The sequence below is a fragment of the Tachypleus tridentatus genome, chromosome 2 (assembly GCF_004210375.1).
Source record: "Tachypleus tridentatus isolate NWPU-2018 chromosome 2, ASM421037v1, whole genome shotgun sequence".
NCBI lineage: Eukaryota > Metazoa > Arthropoda > Merostomata > Xiphosura > Limulidae > Tachypleus > Tachypleus tridentatus.
In genome coordinates, this window is record NC_134826.1 from 139,449,075 (window position 1) to 139,475,315 (window position 26,241).

The following is a 26,241-nucleotide window of genomic DNA, read 5'->3' on the forward strand; positions in this document are numbered from 1 at the left end:
TGCTTATTTCTTTATATTAGGATCATCCTGTAACTGTGTGCTTATTTCTTTATGTTAGGATCATCCTGTAACTGTGTGCTTATTTCTTTATATTAGGATCATCCTGTAACTGTGTGCTTATTTCTTTATATTAGGATCATCCTGTAACTGTGTGCTTATTTCTTTATATTAGGATCATCCTGTAACTGTGTGCTTATTTCTTTATGTTAGGATCATCCTGTAACTGTGTGCTTATTTCTTTATATTAGGATCATCCTGTAACTGTGTGCTTATTTCTTTATATTAGGATCATCCTGTAACTGTGTGCTTATTTCTTTATGTCAAAAGTTGGAGTTGTTAACATGTTCATAGAACTTTCTCTCTCCTTTTAAATCCTCTTATATCCTTATAGGTTCTTTCCTACTATATTTTTGGGTGCTAGGAAAGGGTTCTTTTTCCATGTATTTTTCACCTTTGCAATCAGTTTTAATCTGATAATTTGGTTTGGTCTGTCAGGCCTGTAAGTGTTATTTGACCCACTTTACCTCCTTTTGTGGTGATCATCTTGACAGTATTTCCAATGGGATCCTTCACTTTTCCTCAATTTTTCCCATTCTCATAGAAGATGGTTCTGAAATGTACATTTTACGTACTTTTGGTTTTTACACATGAGGTATCTTCTAAGTTAGATCTCACCAATTTCAACACATTTGCTTTTTCTGCCCATTCTATTTATCCATTGGAGGACGTTTTATGGGCCAGTATTATGACTTCTACCAATGCTTTTCTCTCACATTCTTTACATGCTCAGACAGCTTTCTTTAGGGAGTAATCTCCTGTCCCTTGGCCATTTTTAACCACATCTGCTGGTTTATGAGGAGAAGGGGTACTTTAGTTACAGATTTATCTCTATTTCCCAGGATCCCTAACATCTTACTTTCATTGGATTCCATTTTGTGACAAAAGTTACCCAAACACCTGTGATTCTGTCAGTCCAATTCCACACTAGCATTCAATTGTATGATTGTTACTACTAGTTGCAACAGGCTATGTTGAAATAGGGTGTTTCATAAGATCATATAGGCACTTATCAGCTGGTAATACTATATTGTAATGGACTGCCAGTCATGGACTTTATTTACACAAAATATTTGTCTTGGTCATGTCAGTTCTACTTTATTTGTACAGAATGTTTTTGCCTTGGTCATGTGCAGTTCTAATTTATTTATACAAAATGTATTTGTCTTGGTCATAAATAGTTATACTTTTCATATTATCACTAAATAATACTGACCGTAATTGTCATAGGTCATGGATAAAGGATGTTAATATTGATTGCTGTGCTTTTATGTTACGTCATGGTTCTATGGACTTCTAACCATTAAGACATTATTATCCAGTGCTATGTTTATGTAGTATCAAATTTCTGTGAAATTCTAGCTATTAAGGTGCTATTATGCAGTACTGTGTTTGTGTTATGTCATGTGTCTACGGACTTTTAACTTAGATTATTATTATTACCTAGTGCTGTGTTTATAATGTTTTTGCCATTTTGTCTGTCAGTATGTGGTGAGGGGACCTCCTAGGGTAGATTCTGTTCTTTCAGTTTACCTCCTCTTGGATCTGAACATCCACCCATGTGTTTGCCATGTGTGGCAACCTGTGAAGGGGAGGAGATGATCCTGGTGGTTGAGGGGTCCAACCCCAACACACCACTATGGTTTTGAATTCCTGAAGGTGGGCTGCCTTGGAGTGGTGCACTTGAGTTAGGGTCAACCAAGTACCAGTGTTGGATGTTCTAAACAGGCATTGTGGATGTTGTATCTGATGCTGGTGTTTGGGTATAGTGCTCATGAAACCCTGGCATTGCTGCAGTGTTCTTGTTTCACATTTTAATGCATCCCCTCGTAGGTCTTCACGGTGGGTGGGGTCAGTTGGCACTAAAATTTCCCTTTTTTATTGTGAATTTTCCAAATAAAAATTTAAATCAAAACAGTCTACAGGTAAATAACTGTCTTGAAGTTTCTGAGCAGCAATCTTCAACATCTGTACCACCTGTTGAACTTCATTTTTTGTCCTACATTCTCTTTCAAACAAATCTTTAGGGCAAATGTCCACTTTTTTTATTCAGAAGGGACTGGAGAGACTTGCTGGCTCTCCAAAGTCAGTAAAGATCTGGTGGCATATTGGTGGAAACATTCACATTTTAACACAGTGAACTGCTCTTGAATTCAAAGGCAATTGGGGATATACCTATTGAGGTTACACCTCATGCTAATTTGAATTCATCATGAGGAGTTATTGTTGAGAGGGATTTGAAGAATATCCCGAGTCAGAGATTCTCATTGGTTTCTCCACTCAAGGAGTTTCTGCAGTGAGGCGTATCTCCAGTCGCAAAGATGGAATTACAATGCCAACCAGTATCCTTGTTCTGACATTTACATCACTATGACCACCTGCCACCATTAAGGCAGGTTATTTTAATTGTATGGTATGGTCATACATTCCAAACCCTCTTCAATGTTTCTAGTGTCAAAAGTTCAGTCATTCAAAGATGTCATGTTGTTGTTCCCTGACATGTGCTCATTGTGGTGACAAGGACCATGATGCCTATGAGTGTGAAATGGATCTTCACTGCATGTTTAGCGCGAGGCGCGAACATCTCTGTTATCTCTCTAAATCTTAATTGCTGTTAACGACACATCTTTTATCAGTAAAGTTATGCTTCTAATCTTTACTTTGTTCCACAGATTTATTTGATAATACTTCTACCCTAACCCTGATTCTTCTGCGTACGCGAGTTAAATAGAACCAGTCGGTGGTTTCTGAACTACTGCACTACACGTGTACAAAACTACACTTAAACATGTAGTTTAAGTAAATATGACACCTAACGTAACATTTAAGCGTTATTAATGGTAATGTTGGCCATGTAAATTCAAATATTACGTAACAATAATTCTGGTCATGTAAATTATGTACTGTATTTGAAGTTTTTATGAACTGCACCTTCGTGGAGTTTAGGGTTATATGAAATTTCATTAATATATTTTAAACATGTGGTAAAAGTTTGGTGAAACGGAGAGCGCCTAGAGACAACAGTTGGTTCGTTTCGTGTTACACAGATAACGTACCCTCTTTTGTCTCTGTACTGGTAGTTTCGTTAATAATATTAGCTATAGTATCTAATTATATTACTTTTTAAATATTTATTTATTAGTAAATTTTAGTTATAGATTTTGTTTCACATTATCAACTTAATATACGTATTTAGGACTAACCTGAATCTCCTAGGCTGGTCTAGCCTTTTGAGATGTTATTGAGATTAAGGCCGAAAATAATACTTTTTATAAAAAAAAGAACGTTAGAAAAAGACATTTAATTATCTATACTTATTAAAAGGTTTATTTGTTTGTTTGTTTTTTAGAATCACTCTAAGTAGGTAGCTTGCTTTGATCTTAAGTCAATATTAATGTAATTTGTACAACAAAGCTATTGTATGTATTATTAATAACTATTAGCTTGTGTGTTCCTCTTGATGTACTTTTTAAAGTTACATTTTACATTATGTGCAAGTTATTCAGTAGTTTAATTAATACCTTACGTCTAGTCCATTTAAGTGGTTTAACTGCTCGTGTGTAAATTAAATACAATGACTTTGTGTAATTTATAATAATTTAATCACTTACGTATACCTTCCAAGTTGAAGATGTTTTACCACTTATCAAATTTGTGTGATAGGTGTAAGTAGTAATCTAAGAATATTTTAGACTTTGTAGAATTTAAAAGAAAATTGTTATTACCCACTGGTATTTAATATAAGGAATGAAAATACAGCCATTAATTCATTTATATAAGCCTTCAAAGTATTATTTTAAAATACCTTAAGATACACAAAGAACAACACAACTCTGAAGGATGCGTTTTGATTTCTAGTGTCTTACTAAAATATTTTCATCATTATTCAAAGTATGTCTAATTCGTAAGCATTTTGAGTCTCGAATTATTTTATTTACAGGACTGGTTATGTAAAACTACATTATTCCTCAAAATGTACGAGCAAAAACTGGATGTTCATAGAATGTCTCCCACTACATTCCAGTCTGTTTTCAGTAAGGATGCCCCACTCAAACTTTACTACTTGATAGGTTGAGGTAAGTATTTGAAAATAATACGAATCTTATTCTTTTTATTTGTTGTGCCTTGCTACGATGGGTTTAGTTTTAAACCTTAGCTGTGGACGTCTTTAAATAAGTGGTACTATATAAATTACTCAATTTAGCTCTTGTTACATGGAGCTTAAACATCATACTGCTATTGTTCAAGCAGTTTCAACATCATTATTATTACCGAAACCAAAGGTAAACTGAGGTTATGTTTGCATCCATGTGTGTGTGTGTGTGTTTATCAGCAATATTTCTCGAAAACATTTGGGTAGATTTGAACGAAAGTTAGTATACAATTGGACTATGACCCAACTCAGAAGTGATTAATATTTGGAGGGCCGATATCAAAGATAACAGCAAGTTCACGAAAAAAAATCATATTTGTTACCATGAAGACCGATTTTGTACACTACTTTTGTTTTATATCTTATTCAAAAACGAACGGATTTATTGAAACTTTGTAATCATGTAGAATATCATTACTTTTTCGTGTTGAAAACGACCCTCGGATTACGAGTCGCACGCCTTACGCGCTTGGCCATGCCAGGCCTTTCCCATTGCTACCGCTCACTTATCAGTTTTATTTTTGTATCATTTCCTTCTTTTTGGCTTACGTCATTTCATAACAACAATTGATTCAAGAGTATAGTTACACTTGAAACCAATACAAACTGTAAAGAAAGACAACAATAAAGTGGAACCACAATATTACTGAATATTTGCATATAATAACTGTGGAGATCAGACATTAAAATAAAAGCCGAACTTTGAGAAGAAATAACAAAATTTTACAGTAAAACATTACCAACCTTACATTCCACGGATATTTCGACCAGTACAATTTGTTGGTTTAAAGTTTTGTATGAATACTTTTATTGTATATTTACATAAGATGATTCTAAAAATCTCAATCAACTTCTTGAAATAAGAAGCAAAAGTCAGACAAGTAACATTCATTTTACTCTGCAACCTGTGAGGCTCAGCAATTAGAGTTAGTATATACTGGGCTGTTTCAGATAGCATCGTACTGAAAACTTTAGAAAAATGTGTAATTTTCTAAGACAAAAACATTATTTTTACAGTAATTAATGCATGCAGTGGAAAACTGTTCTCATTGTGTGAAGCAAACATTATTTTTGGTCTATTAAGTGTGTTATCGTTTATTTAAAAATTAAGAGTTGTGTAACTTCTTTCCTTAAAATTATATTTACAAATTACATCAATAAATATATAAGCAGATTTAGTCCTAGTGAAAGTCTGGTTCTTGTTATGAGGACAGAACTTTAAAACTCTGTTCTTTCATTAACAAAGGTTTGTCGTACGTATCGTAATTATCATCAGTCAAATGTCTACGATATTTTTCTTTCTAAGTTCCATCAGGTATCTTTGGAATGTTTCCTCACGTTGGAGAATAATGAATAGGCTTAAATGGTAAGGACGAACATTAGAGCTAAAATCATAAGAAGTTGAATAGGCAGATTTCATTATTTTCGTCATGAAAAAATTACTGATTCGACAAAGAGTTACTTTGTCTTTCACAAGAAGGTCCTTTAGGTGTCTGTATTGTGATTTAAAAGTGTAAACTATGTTAGGTACATAGAGTTTACGTGGTGGAAGAGAGAACTGAAGACCTTTAGCTATCACTGATTTACACTGATTATTTGTGTTATAATTACATAGGTTAACAATCTGGTCGCCAGGATGAAACTAGGAATGAATGCTGTAATCAACACTGGTATCAATGATTCTAAGGTTAGTGCAGTAGACTTTAAACTTTTTTCAGTAAATTTTATGTTCTGTTGACGTTTTGTTCGAAATTCTTGATCCAACTTTTACTCCACCAAACATGCTCACCCTTTATGATGTGTGTTAGGGGAGGGAGAATATTGTTAGGGTCAGTCTCACTATTCGTTTATGAAAGAGTGGTTAGTGGATGGTGATAACTAGGTACATCTATTCTTTGTTTGTTTTTGAATTTCGCACAAAGCTACTCGAGGGCTATCTGTGCTAGCCGTCCCTAATTTAGTAGTGTAAGACTAGAGGGAAGGCAGCAAGTCATCACCACCCACCGCCAACTCTTGGACTACTCTTTTACCAACAAATAGTATGATTGGCCGTAACATTATAACGCCCCCACGGATGAAAGGGCGAGCATGTTTGGTACGACGGGGATTCGAACCCGCAATCCTCAGATTACGAGACGCACGCTTTAACACGCTTGGCCATGCCAGGCCCTCTATTCTTTCACTGCTGAATTACGGACGGCTAGCATAGATAGCCCTTGTGTAACTTTAAGCCAAATTTAAAACAAACTCCACAAAACATGCTCACCCTTTATGATATGTGTGGGGGGAGGGAGAACATTGTTAGGGTCAATCTCACTATTCGTTTGTGAAAGAGTGGTTAGTGGATGGTGATGATGAGGTACCTCTATTCTTTCACTGCTGAATTACATACGACTAGCGTTGATAGCCCTCGTGTAGCTTAGCCCAATGTAAATTAAAGCAATAGTATCTTGAGACAAATCTGATAATCTAACAACTTTTGAACATTTTGGTTTGGTTCTTTAAAGTGGAGATACTTTGGATTCACATTTCGAAGAATGCATTCTGAAAAAAAGCAAATTTCAAGGTTGATGATTAATATTATAACTATATTGAAGATGAAGATTCATACAACAGAAGGGAAGAGAGACAAAGTTTTCAATATTTTACAGATTCAGTATTTAAAGTAAAAAAATCTTGATGACGAGAAACCTACTTCAGATAAAATGTTTATCAGAATGTCTGGTATGGGTATTAACACATGTATTGTATATTAGAATGTCTGGTATGGGTATTAACACTTGTATTGTATATGTGAATGTCTGGTATGGGTATTAACACATGTATTGTATATCAGAATGTCTGGTATGGGTATTAACACTTGTATTGTATATCAGAATGTCTGGTATGGGTATTAACACTTGTATTGTATATCAGAATGTCTGGTATGGGTACTAACACTTGTATTGTATATCAGAATGTCTGGTATGGGTATTAACACTTGTATTGTATATCAGAATGTCTGGTATGGGTACTAACACTTGTATTGTATATCAGAATGTCTGCTATGGGTATTAACACTTGTATTGTATATCAGAATGGCTGCTATGGGTACTAACACATGTATTGTGTATCAGAATGTCTGGTATGGGTACTAACACATGTATTGTGTATCAGAATGTCTGGTATGGGTACTAACACATATATTGTGTATCAGAATGTCTGGTATGGGTATTAACACATGTATTGTATATCAGAATGTCTGGTATGGGTACTAACACTTTTACTGAGAAGGAGAGAAAAACATTTCGACCTTCCAAGATCATCTTCAGGTGAAGAAAGAGAGAGTTCGCAAGTGGCCGTTGCTGGACATATGTCTCAGGGACGATGGTATAAACCAGTGGTGCACAAACTTTTAGAGTCAGGGACCACAAAAAGACTTCTCGTAACCGTTGGGGGCCACAAAAAGTGAAGATTAAAATCGTCCCACAGTTGTTTCACACAAGATGGACATCACATTTAAGAACACACAAATGACGATTACATTAAAGTGTTTGCACATTATTCTGAGAAATGTTACAATACGTCAACTGTCACAAAGTCAATGCGATGGATGGTGCTGCATGTCATCTCCGAACTTAGAAATGTCCAGCTTGATGCTTGACGTTGAAAGACGCAAGATCGCTTCCAGATGATCATCAGTCAGCTGATTGCGAGTGTTGTTTTATTCAGTTTCATATACGAGAAAGCCTGTTCACAGGTGGTGTGGACAAGTGCGTTCTCTTTCAGATTAGCAAATGTATCAGGCAACGTTTTGTAGAAGTCAAGCAAACTGTTTTCTCGGTAAATAGCACGCAGTTCATCAGATGCTTCGAGATCAGTAAGTTCAAGCTGATATTCTGCTGAAGGCCCGGCATGGCCTAGCGCGTAAGGCGTGCGACTCGTAATCCGAGGGTCGCGGGTTCGCGCCCGCGTCGCGCTAAACATGCTCGCCCTCCCAGCCGTGGGGGTGTATAATGTGACGGTCAATCCCACTATTCGTTGGTAAAGAGTAGCCCAAGAGTTGGCGGTGGGTGGTGATGACTAGCTGCCTTCCCTCTAGTCTTACACTGCTAAATTAGGGACGGCTAGCACAGATAGCCCTCGAGTAGCTTTGTGCGAAATTTCCAAACAAACAAACAAATATTCTGCTGAAAAGTCATCCACTGACACACTGAACGGATCAGCAAAAAGTTTCATCAACAATCTGCATTGGTTAAAGTCGTGAGTGAAACCGTGAGTTGAAGGATTGGATCAAAGTATCTAGCTTCCCAACATAAACTTGTGTGTCAATGTCCTGATTCTTCTGTAGCTGTGACTGAAGAGTGGGAAAGTGCACAAAGTTGCCTGATGTTGTTTGCTGCCAGAATAACTGCAACTTTGTCCTGAAAGCTGAGGCGTAATTTGCAAGCTGACAGACAAGCTGATTTTTGCCTTGCAACTTCAAATTCAGATCATTCAAGTGTTGTGTCATGTCGACCAGAAAGGTCAAATCAGCTTACCGTGTTGGATCAGTCATGGAAAGTATTTCTATCTTTGTTCTTGCTTCTGAGGAATTTTGTCAGTTCATTAATCAACTCCAATAATCTTCTGAGCATCTTCCCTCGACTCAGCCAGCGTACTTCACAGTGATACACAAGGTCACCATAGTCTTAATCAATTTTTTTTCAAGAAGACTTTGAAACTGACTGTGATTGAGCCCTCGTGATTTGATGAATTTAATGGTTTTCGTCACTAATGCCATCAGTGCCTGAAAACGAAGTTCTTTAATGCACAGGTTCTGTTGGTGAATAATGCAGTGCAACTTCGCCAACTATTTGTTCTGCTTTCCTCAATGCTTCATCAACAGTGCTACCAGCCTGCTACTTTCTCCGGTCATGGCTGGTGCTCCATCAGTTGTCACAATTACCAGTCTCGTGAAATCCAATGAAACACTACTATACTACTGTCTCCTCGAACAGAGCAGACCCAGTTGTCTGACCCTTCATGGAACCATGCTGATTTGTTTCTCTGTGATATCAAACGATGACGACACACCATGAAAAAAAAACTAGTAGCTGTGCTGTTGAACTGATGTCAGCCGACTCGTCTGCTGCTAAAGAGAAGTAGACAAAGTGCGCGAACTCTCTATGTTTGAATTTCCTGTTGGACATCGCGGGCCTGATTTTGTGGTGCCACTGACATAAACAGATACGGAAAGTTATTTACCCGTTGATAAAATAAAACGTGGTTATTTTGCTGTCGAAACAAGGGCAAACTGCTATCTGCAGTGTCGTGTATAGAAACAACAAAAACCACAAGAAGGTCTTTCCCCGAATTTTAATTAAGCTATAGCTAGAAGAAAGGCCGAATTTACACCCTAAACTGGTCTCGCGGGCAGATTGAAATTTTTTACTATGTGACTAAGTATCGGGAATGTATTGCTCGTGCTAACTAGACACTGCTAGACAGATCACAGCCAAAAGGAGCTTGCTTGATCGATGTTCACAGGTGTTCGCGACACACGCTTCAAAACCCCAGTCGTAATGTTTGTCTGTTCATTCTGTCATTGTTAATTTGTTATGTTACTTAATAGCATTACATACAAAGTAAGTTTTATATGTGTAAAAACGGCTCGTTTGGGTTGAGAAAATATTTTACGTAGAGGAGCGAACAACGTGGTCAGCTTCCGGTCAGTTACCTCTTTCTTTCTTTGTGAACCTGACGATGACCGAAGAAGGTCGAAACGTTGTTCGCTCCTCGACGTAAAATATCTTCTCAACCCCAACTAGCAGTTTTTTACATATATATTTCTCTACAAGTGGGTTTTCTCGATATCATTAAAGTAAGTTTTACTTTGCAGGTAACATGTTTACCAAACAAATGAAGACAACATGTACTACTCAGTGCACCTCTTTATTGAATCACTAAATGCCAGCACAAATATATATTATGTGTACTGAAAGTTTGCCAAATTTCATACAGATACACAAGTCGTATCGATACAGTCCTCTCGAGTTCTTCATGGTAAGTACTCGTATGTTACTCTTTTATCAAAACATTTTTAATATTTAGTGTTTGAATTAATTAAATACAGAAACAGATAAGGAAAGTTATTCAACCATTGATGAAACAAAACATGCTTATTGTACTGTCAAAACAAGGGTAAACAGCTGTTTGCAGTGTCGTGTGTGGAAGCGTCATTAACCACGAGAAGGTCTTCCCTCCAATTTTAGCTAAGCTATAACTAGGAGAAAGGCCGAATTTACACCCTGACAGGCAAACCATAATTTTCACTTGGGGCACTCAACCGTGCGACTAAGCATTACTAGTACATCTGTTCAATATATTTGCCTGATTGACAACTTTACGTAAGCATCTGTAAAACGTATATATAGTGTTGACTACTTTCCTGTATCCACTCAACAACATACATTCATGGTTTACTACTTTATTAATAGCTTTGAACAACATACATTCTTTGTTCACTACTTTATTAATAGCTTTGAACAACATACATTCCTGGTTTACTACTTTATTAATAGCTTTGAACAACATACATAGATACCTGGTTGACTAAATTACCCTGTACAATTGAACAACATACATAGATACCTGGTTCACTAAATTACCCTGTACAATTGAACAACGTAGATACCTGGTTCACTAAATTACCCTGCACAACTGAACAACACAGACACCTGGTTCACTAAATTACCCTGTACAAGTGAACAACACAGACACCTGGTTCACTAAATTACCCTCTACAACTGAACAACACAGATACCTGGTTCACTAAATTACCCTGTACAACTGAACAACACAGATACCTGGTTCACTAAATTACCCTGTACAACTGAACAACATAGATACCTGGTTCACTAAATTACCCTGTACAACTGAAAACATAGATACCTGGTTCACTAAATTACCCTGTACAACTGAACAACATAGATACCTGGTTCAAATTACCCTGTACATGTGAACAACATAGACACCTGGTTCACTAAATTACCCTCTACAACTGAACAACACAGATACCTGGTTCAAATTACCCTGTACAACTGAAAAACATAGATACCTGGTTCACTAAATTACCCTGTACAACTGAACAATATAGATACCTGGTTCAAATTACCCTGTACATGTGAACAACATAGACACCTGGTTCACTAAATTACCCTCTACAACTGAACAACACAGATACCTGGTTCAAATTACCCTGTACAAGTGAACAACACAGATACCTGGTTCACTAAATTACCCTGTACAACTGAACAACACAGATACCTGGTTCAAATTACCATGTACAACTGAACAACACAGATACCTGGTTCACTAAATTACCCTGTACAACTGAACAACACAGATACCTGGTTCAAATTACCCTGTACAAGTGAACAACACAGATACCTGGTTCACTAAATTACCCTGCACAACTGAACAACAAAGATACCTGGTTCAAATTACCCTGTACATGTGAACAACATAGACACCTGGTTCACTAAATTACCCTCTACAACTGAACAACACAGATACCTGGTTCAAATTACCCTGTACAACTGAAAAACATAGATACCTGGTTCACTAAATTACCCTGTACAACTGAACAACATGGATACCTGGTTCAAATTGCCCTGTACATGTGAACAACATAGACACCTGGTTCACTAAATTACCCTCTACAACTGAACAACACAGATACCTGGTTCAAATTACCCTGTACAAGTGAACAACACAGATACCTGGTTCACTAAATTACCCTGTACAACTGAACAACACAGATACCTGGTTCAAATTACCCTGTACAACTGAACAACACAGATACCTGGTTCACTAAATTACCCTGTACAACTGAACAACACAGATACCTGGTTCAAATTACCCTGTACAAGTGAACAACACAGATACCTGGTTCACTAAATTACCCTGTACAACTGAACAACACAGATACCTGGTTCAAATTACCCTGTACAACTGAACAACACAGATACCTGGTTCAAATTACCCTCTACAACTGAACAACACAGATACCTGGTTCACTAAGTTACCCTGTACAACTGAACAACATAGATACCTGGTTCACTAAATTACCCTGTACAACTGAAATTCATACATGCCCAGTTGACTACTTCACTGGTACATCTGAACAACATACAACTTTAAATAATAATTATAAATCTGTACGAAGAATTTCACTCAGATATACTTTAGACTTTATAATTTTGTAAGATTTATTGAGTGTAAGTCACAAAGATGTGAGAAACCAATCGAGACTTTCATGTTTGTTTATATGTAAAGTCTGACAAGATTCTACATTATACAATTTACCTGTTGTTTTTAACCCTTAATCTCAGAGCTTATAGACGTGTTTTAACAATAGACAATTTATTTACTGTTTTTTTAACTTCTAATCCCAAATCCTATTATTTTATTTGTTATCTAATTCTCATTTCTTGACATAGTAAATATTCAAGCCTCGTTTTTTGTACAATTTTCTTAGAGGTTTACTTTTGACAGACTTTTTATCTCATCCTTTTATAATGTTACAGAATGCGATATCAACACCTATCAGTGAAGACCGACTTTGAAAGCAGCTGTAGACAATATTTGATTGGACAGAGAACATTATGTACTGCTTGTTTTATATATACTGTGAACAGTGGTGTCTGTCCATCAGTTCATCTGTCTCCTGTTTATAACGGCTTCACTTCTCATGTTGAGTGTGAAAAGCTATGGATGAAGTCAAAGTACAACATTAACTTTGTAAATAACAGTAGAACAGGTATGAATAATGTTAACAACAAACAAGATATTCTACACTAACTTGTTATGAATTAATAACACTATGTATCAGAATGTAACATAACGGTTTGTTATTGTTAAATTGTTCTTAGCAGAACACTTACTATACAAACATAGAAAATCAAAATTCATGTAACACCCTTACTCTAGAGTATCACACAATCTTACAATTTGTCTTTAGTCACTGCTACACGAGGGCTATTTGCGCTAGTCGGCCATAATGTAGCAGAAAGACCAGATGGAAGTCAAGTAGTCATCGCTACCAACCGCCAAGTCTTGGTCTACTATTTTATCAACGAATAGTGGGATTGACTGTAATATTATAATGTCCACATGGCTGAATGGTCGATCATGTTTGGTGTGGCGTGGAGAAGTAAACCGGACTTTTGTACCATTTGTTAGTGTATATCTCATCATATACCATGGATCACCATTAGGTTCCTCGACTCAAATCATTTACAAGTTGGTGTATATATAAATAATTTACGTAGGTTCTCATACACTTTCTCACTCAATTATCACGATAACTGTATTTATATATACACATATATACGTATGTACATAGTTGTAGATGGACGAGAATTTAAATAGAAATGTTATTGGTATTGTTTTTTAGGGTAACACTGTCTTCTCAGTCAACGTTGTACGAATGTTGATGACGCAGCTACGTATGGACAATTCCTCAGAAACTGCGCATGTCAGGTAGATATTAGTGGTTGTCTTATTTAATAACAAACTCAGCGATGGTAAAACTATTTTAAAATTTGAAGAAAAATAAACATATGAGTATCTAGAAAACTATGGGAAAATATCAGTATATTTAGTGAAGTATTTGTTGTATTTTTTACTTTATAAGTAATTCTATCTTTCTAAAAGTAGTAACATAGAAATTCAAAAATGTTCTGGTGTTTGTCCTGTTTGGCATTGTTTAGATTTTTATTGATTACTTCAATTACCACTCTCAACATATTTCACACCTGAACATTGATAATAAAACTGTAAACAGTTTCAGGTTTGTTTTGTTTTCTTTTAACCAATAGCTTAACCTTTTAATGTACTTCAAAACATCAGAATTCCCAGATGTTGAGTGATTTATAGAACTGTGTATTCTTAAAAAACACATTAACTCATTACAATAAAATTTATATCAGGCTGTGACTGTTATACAAGATTAAATATTAAAATAAATAGATAGAGCTTAAAGGATTTACCGGAGTTTTCAAAATCTATAAAATAAAAATTAGTCGTAGAATCACTAGAAACAAAAGTCCACGAAACGTATTAGGATTTTATTGGAAAGAAATGTAAACAGCTTTCCAAAGGAAAATAAATGTCAGAAGAGAATAAATAACTGTTTTTATAGGAAAGTCATCAAAGCGACTGCGCTTCTTTTCTGTTTATTCGGAATCACTTATCTTCACCGACAGAGGGAGTACATGGTAACTTACGTCTTGTAATCCTCCAAGTAAGTATTTCAAGTCTGATTTTATATGAATGGGAAAAACAGAAAAATGTGGGTGTGGTTCTTACTGGCGATAAATCTGTTATTTTCACATCGCTTCCAAGTCCTTGACAGTGCTGGATATTAAACCTTACGGTCCGTCCAGTTACTATTATTTCTGTATCTTACACAGTTTGTAAGTTTGTGTGTGTGTTTTCTTATAGCAAAGCCACATCGGGCTATCTGCTGAGGGAAATCGAATCCCTGAATTTAGCGTTGTAAATCCTAGACTTACCGCTGTACCAGCGGAGGGGGGGGGGGACAGTTCGAAAACTGTCTGACAGAATATTTATTAATCATTTCTCTGGTATGTCAATGTATGTATAACCACAACTATATGGCTCTAATTCTTAAGCCTCCTGAACTGACTAAAAGAACAACAGTGGAAAATTATCATTACTTAAACTTAAGTCAAATTATTTACCGACAAACTAACTCAGTGTAACATCTAAACTGGTCATCACCAACCATCGCCAAATCTTGGGCTACTCCTTTACTAACGAATAGTGTTATTGAAGGTCACATAATGACACCTCAACGGCTGAAAGAGCGGCCACGTATAGTAACTAAGGAGACAAGATATTAAAATGAGAACCGAACTGTGCGAAGAAAAAACAAAATCTTATGGAAGAAAGTTTCTCACACTGCTGTTCATGGGTACTTCGTCCAGCACAATTTGTAGGTATAACGTTTTCTATAAATATTTTAATTGTATATTCCCATGGAAACATTTTATACATCTGAATTAAATTCTTGAAATAAGAAACAAAAGTTAGACAATTAGTAAGTAACATTAACTTTACTCCACAACCAGTGAGAAGCCTAGTAATTAATGTTAGCAAATACTTGTCTGTTTTCAATAACGTCGTGTTGAAAAGTTTAGAAAAATTGAACATTTTCTATAAATAAAGAGAGAATCTTTTTACGACACGTACTGCATGGGAAAGGTTTTCGGACTGTTCTAATATAAACTATATTTTATTATCTGTTAAATGTGGTACCGTTTATTGAAAAAATAAGTATTAAACTCCATTTCTTAAAACTGTATCCATAAATAATATCAATAAAAAAGATATAATCAAATCTTCAGGTTTAGTGCTAGTGAAAGTAGGGCTCTTGTTATACGAAGAGTATTTAATATTCATTTCTATGGAAAAACAAACGCTTGTTGTTTGTATCATAGTTACTTTTAAAATTATCCGAATTTAGAATGCTAAAGTGAGAATTTTTTATAGATTTTTCTTTATAGAAACATTTGATAAATAGTGACACACTGTATTTATTATTTCAGTCAAATAGACACAGATATGCACGTCATGTCGTTTATGAAATAGTGAGATTAGAAAATATAACTTAATTGTTTAGATTGGATTTACCTACAATATATATCTTGAATATTATATAATGCTGCAGTTGTTAATACGTAGCGTAAAATATCCTACATATTCCACATTCACTATTTAAAGCAAAACAAAAATAATACATTATTTCTACCTAAATAACTAAAATACATTGCTGAAATAACAATCATTTAATCAAAACTAAAATATATAGAAAGTAAATTTCTAAAAATAACAAAATGCTGTACATATTTTAAATGGAACGATTTTAATGAAGACTACATGATATTTGGTGTTGGTTAAAGTTGTTTGATGCAGATGGTTTCTTTAAGTATGAATTCCAGATCAGTGTCATCCCTACAAAGAATATTTATATTTTATAGTTCATGTCCTGTTTCTTCACGATGTTAGCGTATAAACGAAAACCATGTGTCACCGAACATTTCTCTGTGTTTTCATGAACAATCCCGTATTTTATTAGTTCTTACTACTAGATGGCGTTCGGCTTTGCCAGTACATCAGGCCATGAAGTTTTCTTGGGTGAAAATATGGACAAGCCCTGAACAAAGATAAATTTGTATGTCTTTAGTCAGAAGAATTCTCTTGTATATGATATGGGGTTAAACCTAATCTGTTCCCATCTCGAAATTACGGGTCACTACGTTGGGTGTAAAATGACATTTTTAACTGTAGATATTCTGGCTGGTAAACCTTGTTTTCCATGTTGGGGGGAGGGACATGTTAGCAAATACAGTACATATAAAGTAGTCCACTTTCTGACCCATTGTAGAGTGGGGAGCATTTTAGTAAACACAATACATATAAATTAGTCCACTTTCTTTCCCAGGATAGGGTGGGGAGTATCCTTTCCAACGCAATACATCTAAACGGGTCCACATTCTTACCTATGTAGTGTGGGAGCATCTTATCAAACACAATGCACATAAATAGTCCGCCTTCCTTCTCAGGATACAGTGTGGAGCATTCTTGGCAATACAATACCTCTAAATGAGTCCATCTTCTTTCCCAGAATAGGGTGGGGAGCATCTTTCCCAACGCAATACATCTAAACGGGTCCACCTTCTTTCCTATGATAGGGTGGGGAGCATTCTAGCGAACACAATACATCTAAATAGGTCACCTTTTTCACATGGTAGGGTGGGAAACATCCAAGCTAAGACATTACATCTAAAGTGGTCCACCCTCTTTCCCATGATTGGGTGGGAGGCATCTTAGCCAACACAATACATCTAAACTGGTCCACCTCCTTTCCATACCAGATCTCCAAAGAACCATCCTGCAGGAGATGGTATGAATGGAGTTTCTCGATATGTTCTTTGGCTGCTACAGCTCCTTCTGAAACAGGATAAACCTTTTAACACAGTTTAGATATCTTCTCTGTTCATTTGCCTTAGAGATTTGCTCTTTAGACAATTGTCATCTTAACTCATGAGATTTCTCATAATTCAACATATGTCTTCCAACAATCTTAGAAACACCAACTTCCTATTTTCTAGTTCTCTCTATAGTTTTGCGCTCGTAAAACTTAAAAAAATTGTTTTGTAAATTTACTAGTTTTAATAACAAATATTTGTTTTGTGTTTCAAATTACATTTTTATCATTTAGTAACTTAGATGTCCATATTACGATTTCTCTATCCTTTGTGAGAAAAGAATCTCTTCATATAAGTGAAATTTCAACAGTGGCGAGGAAAGGAAAGTCACGTGTTGATGACGTGACAGCCACTTTTCACATATTAGTGAACACCATTATGTAACCTACAAGCTCATTCATATATATTTGACTCTCTTTCATTCCTTCGATTTCAATAAGAAATTTAGGAGGAGGTCAGCTTGTTTGTTTACTTTCATCTACTTCTAAGGTTATGAGGACAGTATTCGACCATCCTCTCATTATGTGGGCTTAATACCTCATGTATATTCCATTCCAGGTCTTTTTCCCTCTTTCACAATCCCGTTTGTATAAATCTAATCCGGATGCATTACTTGTTTTTCATCAGTTACTTTCATTTGCATACATACTGATTTTTTTTAGACCAACTACATTTCCAGGACCATATGTCTGGTCCTAGTAGTATTACTATTCTTTACATTAATAATTATAGGTATTTTTACATGCACTATCTAGATTCACAAAGTGTATTGTTTTCTGCATTTCTTTACTGTTCAGTATTCTAAGAGAAGTAGCTGAAATTTTAAGATACATTTGTAAATAATAATAATATATAGACGTGTAATGTATTACAACTGAAATGTGATTATATTTTACAAAATACTAGTTCTCTGGAACAAATGAAAAACAGTTGCACTAATTAAAGGCCAGTTTTGTAATATTTTATATCAGCTGTGATTGCATGTGACTCACTGATTTGTGAATTAAAAATTGTTGTAATTGTGTTATTATACTTTGGATGTTTAACTTAGCTGGAAATTGGCAGTTATAATAAGTTAAACTGGGTGATGAGGTTTGTCAATGACTTATGTTGATTTAAATATTATTTACTGAAACAGTAGTTAAAAAAGGAAATCTCAAATTAAGATGTTGAAATTACATCTTCAGAAACCACGTTTACTGAGTGACTTAAATATCATGATACTCATTTCAATTTCTGTGAGTCAGTAATAGAGACTGGATTAGAAAATTTTACCAATTACACAATAATTTATTCAGGCTAGTTTAATTGTTTATGTCTTCATTACTTGTAATACAAGACATACTCAAGATTAGGGGTTATTATGAGCTGATAATTTGTGTTTAATATGTACAATGGAAATTGTTAGTTTAAGTAATTAGGAAGCTTTCATTGTGACTTAACACTGTGATGTGTGTTGTACTTTTGTTCATTTTCATCTTTCATATGAATACTTTTTTCCAGCAATCAGAACATGAAACAAAACTGACAATGAACTGTAGAGCCATGACAACATATGTAAACCTCTGTAATGAATGTTTTTAAATTACATGTACACTGCTGGCCAAAATCTCAAGGCCTATGAACATAAAGAAAAAATATGCATTTTGCGTTGTTAGACTCAACCACGTATTTGAGTAGAGCTTCTAAAGATGAAAATGAGAAAAGGGAAAATAAAAATAAAAAACTTTTATGGCATTTAATGGTAAAAACGTGAACACTATAAAATTAGCCTAAATACCAGTTGGTCAAAACCATACTAAAAAGAAGTCCTAAACAAGGTAGTAAATGCCCAACAAGAGGTCTTATTAGTGAGATGCACGGCCATCATTGCGAATAACTTCAAACATTCGCTTTGGCATGGTCGATATAAACTTTTGCAGAAGGCTGGCTGGAATTTTATTCCAATTGGTGAAGATGGCTTCATGAAGATCTTGCACTGTTTGGAAATGACGTCCATTACTATAGACTTCCCTTATCATCCACCCCCAAACATTTTTAATGGGGTTCAGCTCGGGCAAACACGCTGGATGACCCAAAAGAATCACGTTATTAGCCATGTAAAAGTCCTTTGTCCTGCAGGCATTGCGAATAGCAGCATTGTCCGGCTGAAAGATCCAGTCATTTCCACATAAATGAGGGCCTTCAGTCAATAAAGATACTCTCTCCGACATGCCAGTGTAGCCAGCTGCTGTTTGACGCCCCTGTATAACCTGAAGCTCCATTGTTCCATGGAAGAAGAAAGCACCCCAGATCATGATGGAACCTCCTCCCCTGTGTCGTGTAGAAAATGTCTCTGGTGAGATATCCTTATTGTGCCAGTAACGTTGGAAGCCATCTGGACTATCCAGGTTAATTTTTTTTTCATCAGAGAACAAAACCTTCGTCCACTTTTCTATGTCCGATGTTTGGTGCTTTTCAGCAAAGTTTAACCAAGCTGTTTCATGGTATGGAAGAAGGCATGGCCTTTGAAGACATTCACGATTTTTAAATCCTTTCTCTCGTAAATGCCGTCTTATCGATTTTGAGCTGCATTCTACATCCGTAAGATTATCTGGTTCGATGATCGGCTGGTTTCTTGCTGGATAACTCATCGAAACCTCCTGCTCAACGCCGGCGAAAATTTCTTGGGCCGATCACTTGAAATTCTTGTTCTCTATCCCTCAGGGCCTTTAAGAATTTTACAACAGCAGTTTTGCTGCGCACAATCTCACCAGTGATGGTACATTGAAAGAGATCTTGCTTTTGCCGCTTGACAATTCTGCCAGTTCAATCTCAGTCAACTTTTAGCCTTTAACATGTTTTACCCAATTTAGCACAGGAGATGTCAGTGGGAGATGTTGACAACGCTAATTCTTGAACACAAATGACTAAATTTCGTTACCTGTTTACTGATTAATACTTCGTTTCAGTATGGTCTTAAAATTTTGACCAGGTAGTATTTAGGCTAATTTCATAGCGTTCACATTTTTCGTATTTTTCTTTAGCTCTAGATGAGTTCACAGATGTTAGCGACACTGCACAGTTGATATTTGGTTTCGATATGTAACTTCAGATCTTCAAGTGAGGGAAGAAATACTTGGCCTTTGTGGATTACGTGATCTGACATGTGGAAAAACATCTTTAAAAATTTCTTGAAATGTCAAAAAAATTCAATCTGGATTAAAAAAAACTGGTTTCTGTCACAACAGACGGTGCTCCTGCCACGACTGGAGATAAATTAGGATTTATTTATCTTTTTAAACAGAGTTTAATTGAAAATAATGTGAAGTCCACGCTGCCATCTTTCCATTGCATTTTGCATCAAAAATTTATGTGCTCATATGTCTAAAAGTGATTAATTGAGAAATGTGAAGGACATTGTTATAAAAAACCATGAATTATATTAGAAGTGGAAGCTCTTTCATCCATCAACAGTTTGTTGAGTCTCTGAAGAAAAGCAGTAACTGTAATTTTTATCATCTTGTTTGTTTGTTTTTGAATTTCGCACAAAGCTACTCGAGGGCTATCTATGCTAGCCGTCCCTAATTTAGCAGTGTAAGACTAGACGGAAGGCAGCTAGTCATCACCACCCACCGCCAACTCTTAGGCTCCTCTTTTACTAACGAAGAGTGGGATTGAACGTCACATTATTAATGCTCCCACGGCTGAAAGGGCGAGCATGTTTGGCGCGACGGGAATGCGAACCGCGACCCTCAGATTACGAGTCGCACGCCTTAACACGCTTGACCATGCCGGGCCTTTTTTATCATCTGATTAAATTTGCAAATGTAAGATGGTTAAGTAGAGGAAAAGTTGAACTATTCACTTCCTCATTTCTTCAAACAAAAGAGTATCTTGTTGAAAAAGGTAAGATTGAAAATTTGTCATGGCAGTGTGATTTGTACATTCTGTGCGACATGATGGCTCATTTGAATGATCTGAATACGAAGCTTCAGGGAAGAGTTAAAATAATAAGCGAGCAATCACAGTCTATTCATGAACTTCAATTGAAGTTAAACATCCTTGCGGAACAATTAAAAAAGAATGATAAGACACATTTTGCAAATTTGAATAGTTTTCTAGAAGATAGTTAGGGCTATGAGTTCTCTGATGCTAAAGATGATCTCTATTTTCTCAAGTCTAGATACAGATCTCGGCTTAATGACAAATTTAGAGCCAGAGACAAAATGCTCATGGAGCATAGATATTGAGTCAAATTTCATGAAACTTGTTGATGAAACTCCATCTATTTTCACATTGATGGTTAGTTGAAATACAGTTATTTTGATTAAACTAACATCTTTATTTTTTAATAGTGTGGCAAACGTTGTTTTCATTAGCCACAGTTGTTGTGGCCACTATGAAAAATAAGTTGTCCATCCCTGCTCTAGAGTACCACACAATCTTACAATTTGTTTTTATTAGGGATAGTAAATTGTGTTCTTTAAGCTTTAAAGTATACAAATAGATACTGCTAAAAATAATCTAATCATAATCGATGATGTCGAGAAAACCCACTTGTAGAGATAAATATATTTGTAAAAACGGCTCGTTTGGGTTGAGAAATTTTTTACGTAGAGGATCGAACAACGTTTCGCAAAATGGAAACCAGATTCAAAAAACCTTCACACGTTTTCGAACACTACAATTCAAATAAACACAACATAATCACAGAAAACACTTAAATACTAAATAAAGGAACAAACATAAACAAATGCAAAATTTAAGAAGCCTTACTTATACAACAACTCAAGCCCAAAATAAACCAATACAAATGAACACCTTTACACCACTATTAAAAATAATAAAATAGATAATATAAAATTACATATTCAAACATCTAAACGCGCCCTCTACATTCCGACACTCAATTACACAAACCCTTTCAAACATGTGGTCAGCTTCCGTTCAGTTACCTTTTCCTTTCTTTGAGATCCTGAAAAAAAAAAAAAAAAATCTCAACCCAAACCAGCCGTTTTTACATATATATTTTAATCTAATCATAAAACATTTTGTGGTTCACTCTATTCTGAAATTTCTTACAGTACAAACATATAATATATATAGATAGAAATGTATATAATATATAAATCAACAGACGAGAAATATGACTTCTCACGTCTCAAATTTCTTACTGAGATCTACACCAACAAACGATTATACAAGTGATCGTGAAGAACGACCCTTTATTTAAACTCTATGTACAATTTATTAACTAAATTTAAAAGATAATTTTTTTTTATAACTTTACTTTTAACATCTGACTTTTCCCACTGTTAACCCTCACTTATAAGTTTAATATTTCTGCCATTTTCCTTCTCTCTCGCTTTCGTCATTTTATTACAACAATTGATTCACTAGTATTGTTACACCTCCAACCAATAAAAACTGTGGAAAGCAAGATTAAATAGAATTATATTGTTGAATATTTATGTATAGTAATTAAGGCGACAAGTTATTAACGTAGAAACCGAAATGTGGAAAGAAAACACAAAATTTTATACTCGAAAGTTTCTCTCCTTACATTCCACGGACATTTCGACCAGCACAATTTGAAGGTATAAAGTTTTGTATAAATATTTTAATTGTAAATTCAAATAAGCTCATTCGATAAATCTGAATTAAATTCTTCAAATAAGAAACAAAAGTCGCACATTTTGCAAATATCATTTACGTTACTCTTAACTCTGCAAGAGGCTTAGTAATTAGTGTTAGCGAACACAGAGCTGTTTTAGATAGCGTAATTCTGAAAATTTTTAGAAAAAGTGAAGGTTTCTAAAAAAAATAAAGATTTTTTTTACATCAAGTACTGCAGGGGAAAAGTATTCGGATTGTGCTGATACAAACAGTAATTTTTTTATGTATTAACTATGGTACCGTTTATTGAAAGAAGTTTTTCTCTTAAACTTCATTTCTTAAAACTATAAACACTGAATTTAAGTGGTGGAAAAGAGAAATAAAGACCTTTAGCTAGAACTGATTTACACTAATTATTTATGTTACAATTACTTAGGTTAACAATCAGGTCGCCAGGATGAAACTAGGAACAAACGTTATTAGTCAATCAATCCAGCCTCAAATTTTGAACATGTTCACGTCGAGGAATTTGTCTTCGGTCCACTGGTACCACTTGTTTAGTATACCGGTGTAATCAACGCTGTTAACAACGATCGTAAGGTAAGTAGAGTACACATTGAACTGTTTCAGTAAGTTTGTGTGTTGGTGTGTAGTGATCTCTAGATGCCTCTCTTCTTTCACTGCTAAATTACGGACGACTAGCGAAGATAATCCTTGGGTAGCTTGGAGCCAAATTTAAAACAAGCCAACAGTCTCTTTAGAGAAATTTGATAAGCTAACGAAAATTTTGGTTTGGTTCTTTAAATTGGAGAGACTTTGGAATAACGTGAAGAAGCTTGAATTCTGAAAAAAAGCAAATGTCAAGGTTTACTTTTTAAGTACCATTTTTCAGAGGCACAACTTACAGGCAACAGTTCATTTACTTATGATCATATCTGGGTATTAGCGATCGGTGTGCTCGACGGAAAACGATTTTTGACGATTTATAGGATAACTATATTGGGGATGAAGAAACAGTTTCATGTGACAGCAGGAACAGAGATAAAGTTTTCGGAATTCTACAGATTCCGTCTTCATTACTTTAAAGCAAAATAAAAAATATATTTCTAACTGAATAACTAAAATACATTGCTGAAACAACGATATTTTAATCAATACAAAAATACATAGAAAGTAAATTACTAACAATAAAAAATGCTGTACATATTTTAAATGGTATAATTTTAATGAAGGTTACATGATATTCGGTGTTGGTTAAATTTGTTTAATGTGAATGGTTTCTTTAAGTATTGATTCCAGATCAGTATCATCCCTACAAAGAATATTTATATTTTATTGTTCGTGTCCTGTTTCTTCACTATGTTGGTGTATAAACGAAAACCATTAGTTACTCAACTTTTTTTTTTGTATTTTCATGACCAATACCATATTCTATTAACTCTTACTACTAGATGGCATTGTGTTTTATCAATGCGACAGCAATTGCTGTCTTCACACGTGAAAATACGGAAGAGCCATGAACAAATATGGATTTAGATGTCTTTTTAGTCAGAACAATACCATGTACATGATATGGGGTTGAAACTCAACTGGAACTAAAACATACTTTGTGAGTTATGACAAAGCAACTACCTATCACCATATTGCTCTGTGCTCTTCGTGTTTTTAGCCTATCGTTTTACTTCAGTTTTTTTTTATCCTACCACGACTTATGAACATCTATCAGATGTTGAGTGCACACCCACCTATCAAATTTTAAACTTTAAGTAAAAATAATTATAAATTTGTACGAACAGTTTTACTCAAAATTTATAATTTTGTAACATTTATTCAATGTAAGTCACAAAGAAATATGAAATCCATCCAGACTTTCATGTTTATTTACATGTGATCAGATTCTACAGTAAACAGTTAATCTTTTTAATTAATTTTTAACCTCTAATCTCAAAGCCTATGGATGTGTTTGTTAACAAATCTTTATTACTTGATAGACTGAACAACCACCAATGAAGACCGACTTTCAAAGTAGCTGTAGTCAACATCTGAATGTGATTACTTTATGTATACTGTGTGTGTTTGTTTTGAATCTCACACAAAGTTACTCGAGGGCTATCTGTGCTAGCCGTCCCTAATTTAGCAGTGTAAGAGTAGAGGGAAGGCAGCTGGTCATCACCACCCACCGCCAACTCTTGGGCTACTCTTTTACCAACGAATAGTGGGATTGACTGTAACATTATAACGCCCCACGGCTGAAAGGGCGAGCATGTTTGGTGCTTAGGGGATGCGAACCCGCGACCCTCAGATTACTAGTCGCACGCCTTAACACGTTTGGCCATACCGGGTCATCGTACACTGAACCGTGGTGTCTGCTCGTCAGTTCATCTGTCTCCTGTTTATAACGGCTTCACTTCTCATGTTGAGTGTGAAAAGCTATGGATGAAGTCAAAGTACAACATTAACTTTGTAAATAACAGTAGAACAGGTATGAATAATGTTAACAACAAACAGGATATTCTACACTAACTTGTTATGAGTTAATAACACTATCATATACATATCAACATGTGACGTAACGGTGTGTTATTGTTGAATGGTTCGTAATAGAACGCTTCTCATACAAATGTGGAACATTAAACAGAAAAACAAAACCCATTTAACACATTTTCTCTAGAGTGTCACACTATCGTATAGTGTTTTTATCACTGCGAGTAAATTAATTATCCTTTTAACTTTAAACGTTTTTTTTTTTTTTCTCAGCAGCATCTATTTGTGTACTTTAACCTAATCATGAAACATTTTATGGTTCTCTCTATTTTATATTACATGTAATACAAATATACATATAAATCATCAGATGACCAGTATGAATTTTCACATATTAAACTTGTTACTCTGAGATCTTCACCAACAAACTGTTATACACGTGATCGTGAAGAACGACCCTTTATTTACACTCTATGTACAACTTCTTAACTAAGTTTAAAAGGATATTTTCATTTTTATAACTCTACTTTTAACGTCTTCTAACTTTCCCATTGTTATCCCACACTTATCAGTTTTATATTTCTGTTATTTTCATTCTATTTTGCTTACGCCATTTCTTTACAAAACTGAATCACCAGTATTGTTACAGCTCCAACCAATACAAACTGTGAAAGACAACAATAAAACGGGACCACAGTATTAGTAAATATTTCTATACAGTAACTAAGGAGACCAGATATTAAAATAAAAACCAAACGGTGCGAAGAAAGAACAACATTTTGGATGAAAAGGTTTCTCACCTTGCATTCCACGTATACTTCGACAAGTACGATTTGTAGGTTTAAAGTTTTGTATAAATATTTTAATTGTATGTTCACATAAGGTCATTCTATAAATCTGAATTACATTTTT

The 26,241-nt window shown here is 35.1% G+C and overlaps 2 long non-coding RNA genes across 8 annotated transcripts in view; one reads left to right on the forward strand and one right to left on the reverse strand.

Annotated features, from left to right (window-relative positions):
- Positions 1–4,002: 4,002 nt before the first annotated feature.
- On the forward strand, positions 4,003–10,163 carry LOC143236657 (uncharacterized). Its single transcript, XR_013019647.1, has 3 exons — positions 4,003–4,133; positions 5,826–5,897; positions 10,071–10,163. It is a non-coding gene; the product is annotated as an uncharacterized LOC143236657 (long non-coding RNA).
- Positions 10,164–12,748: 2,585 nt separating this feature from the next.
- LOC143245239 (uncharacterized) overlaps positions 12,749–26,241 on the reverse strand; it is a 64,012-nt gene continuing 50,519 nt past the window's right edge. For 5 of the 7 annotated variants that reach the window (XR_013025522.1, XR_013025520.1, XR_013025512.1 and 2 more), the window contains one exon: positions 24,811–25,275. This is a non-coding gene — a long non-coding RNA (uncharacterized LOC143245239). Of the gene's footprint in view, positions 12,941–24,810; positions 25,276–26,241 lie in introns of those variants that run through there. The other 2 variants (XR_013025513.1, XR_013025516.1) reach the window with 2 other exon arrangements.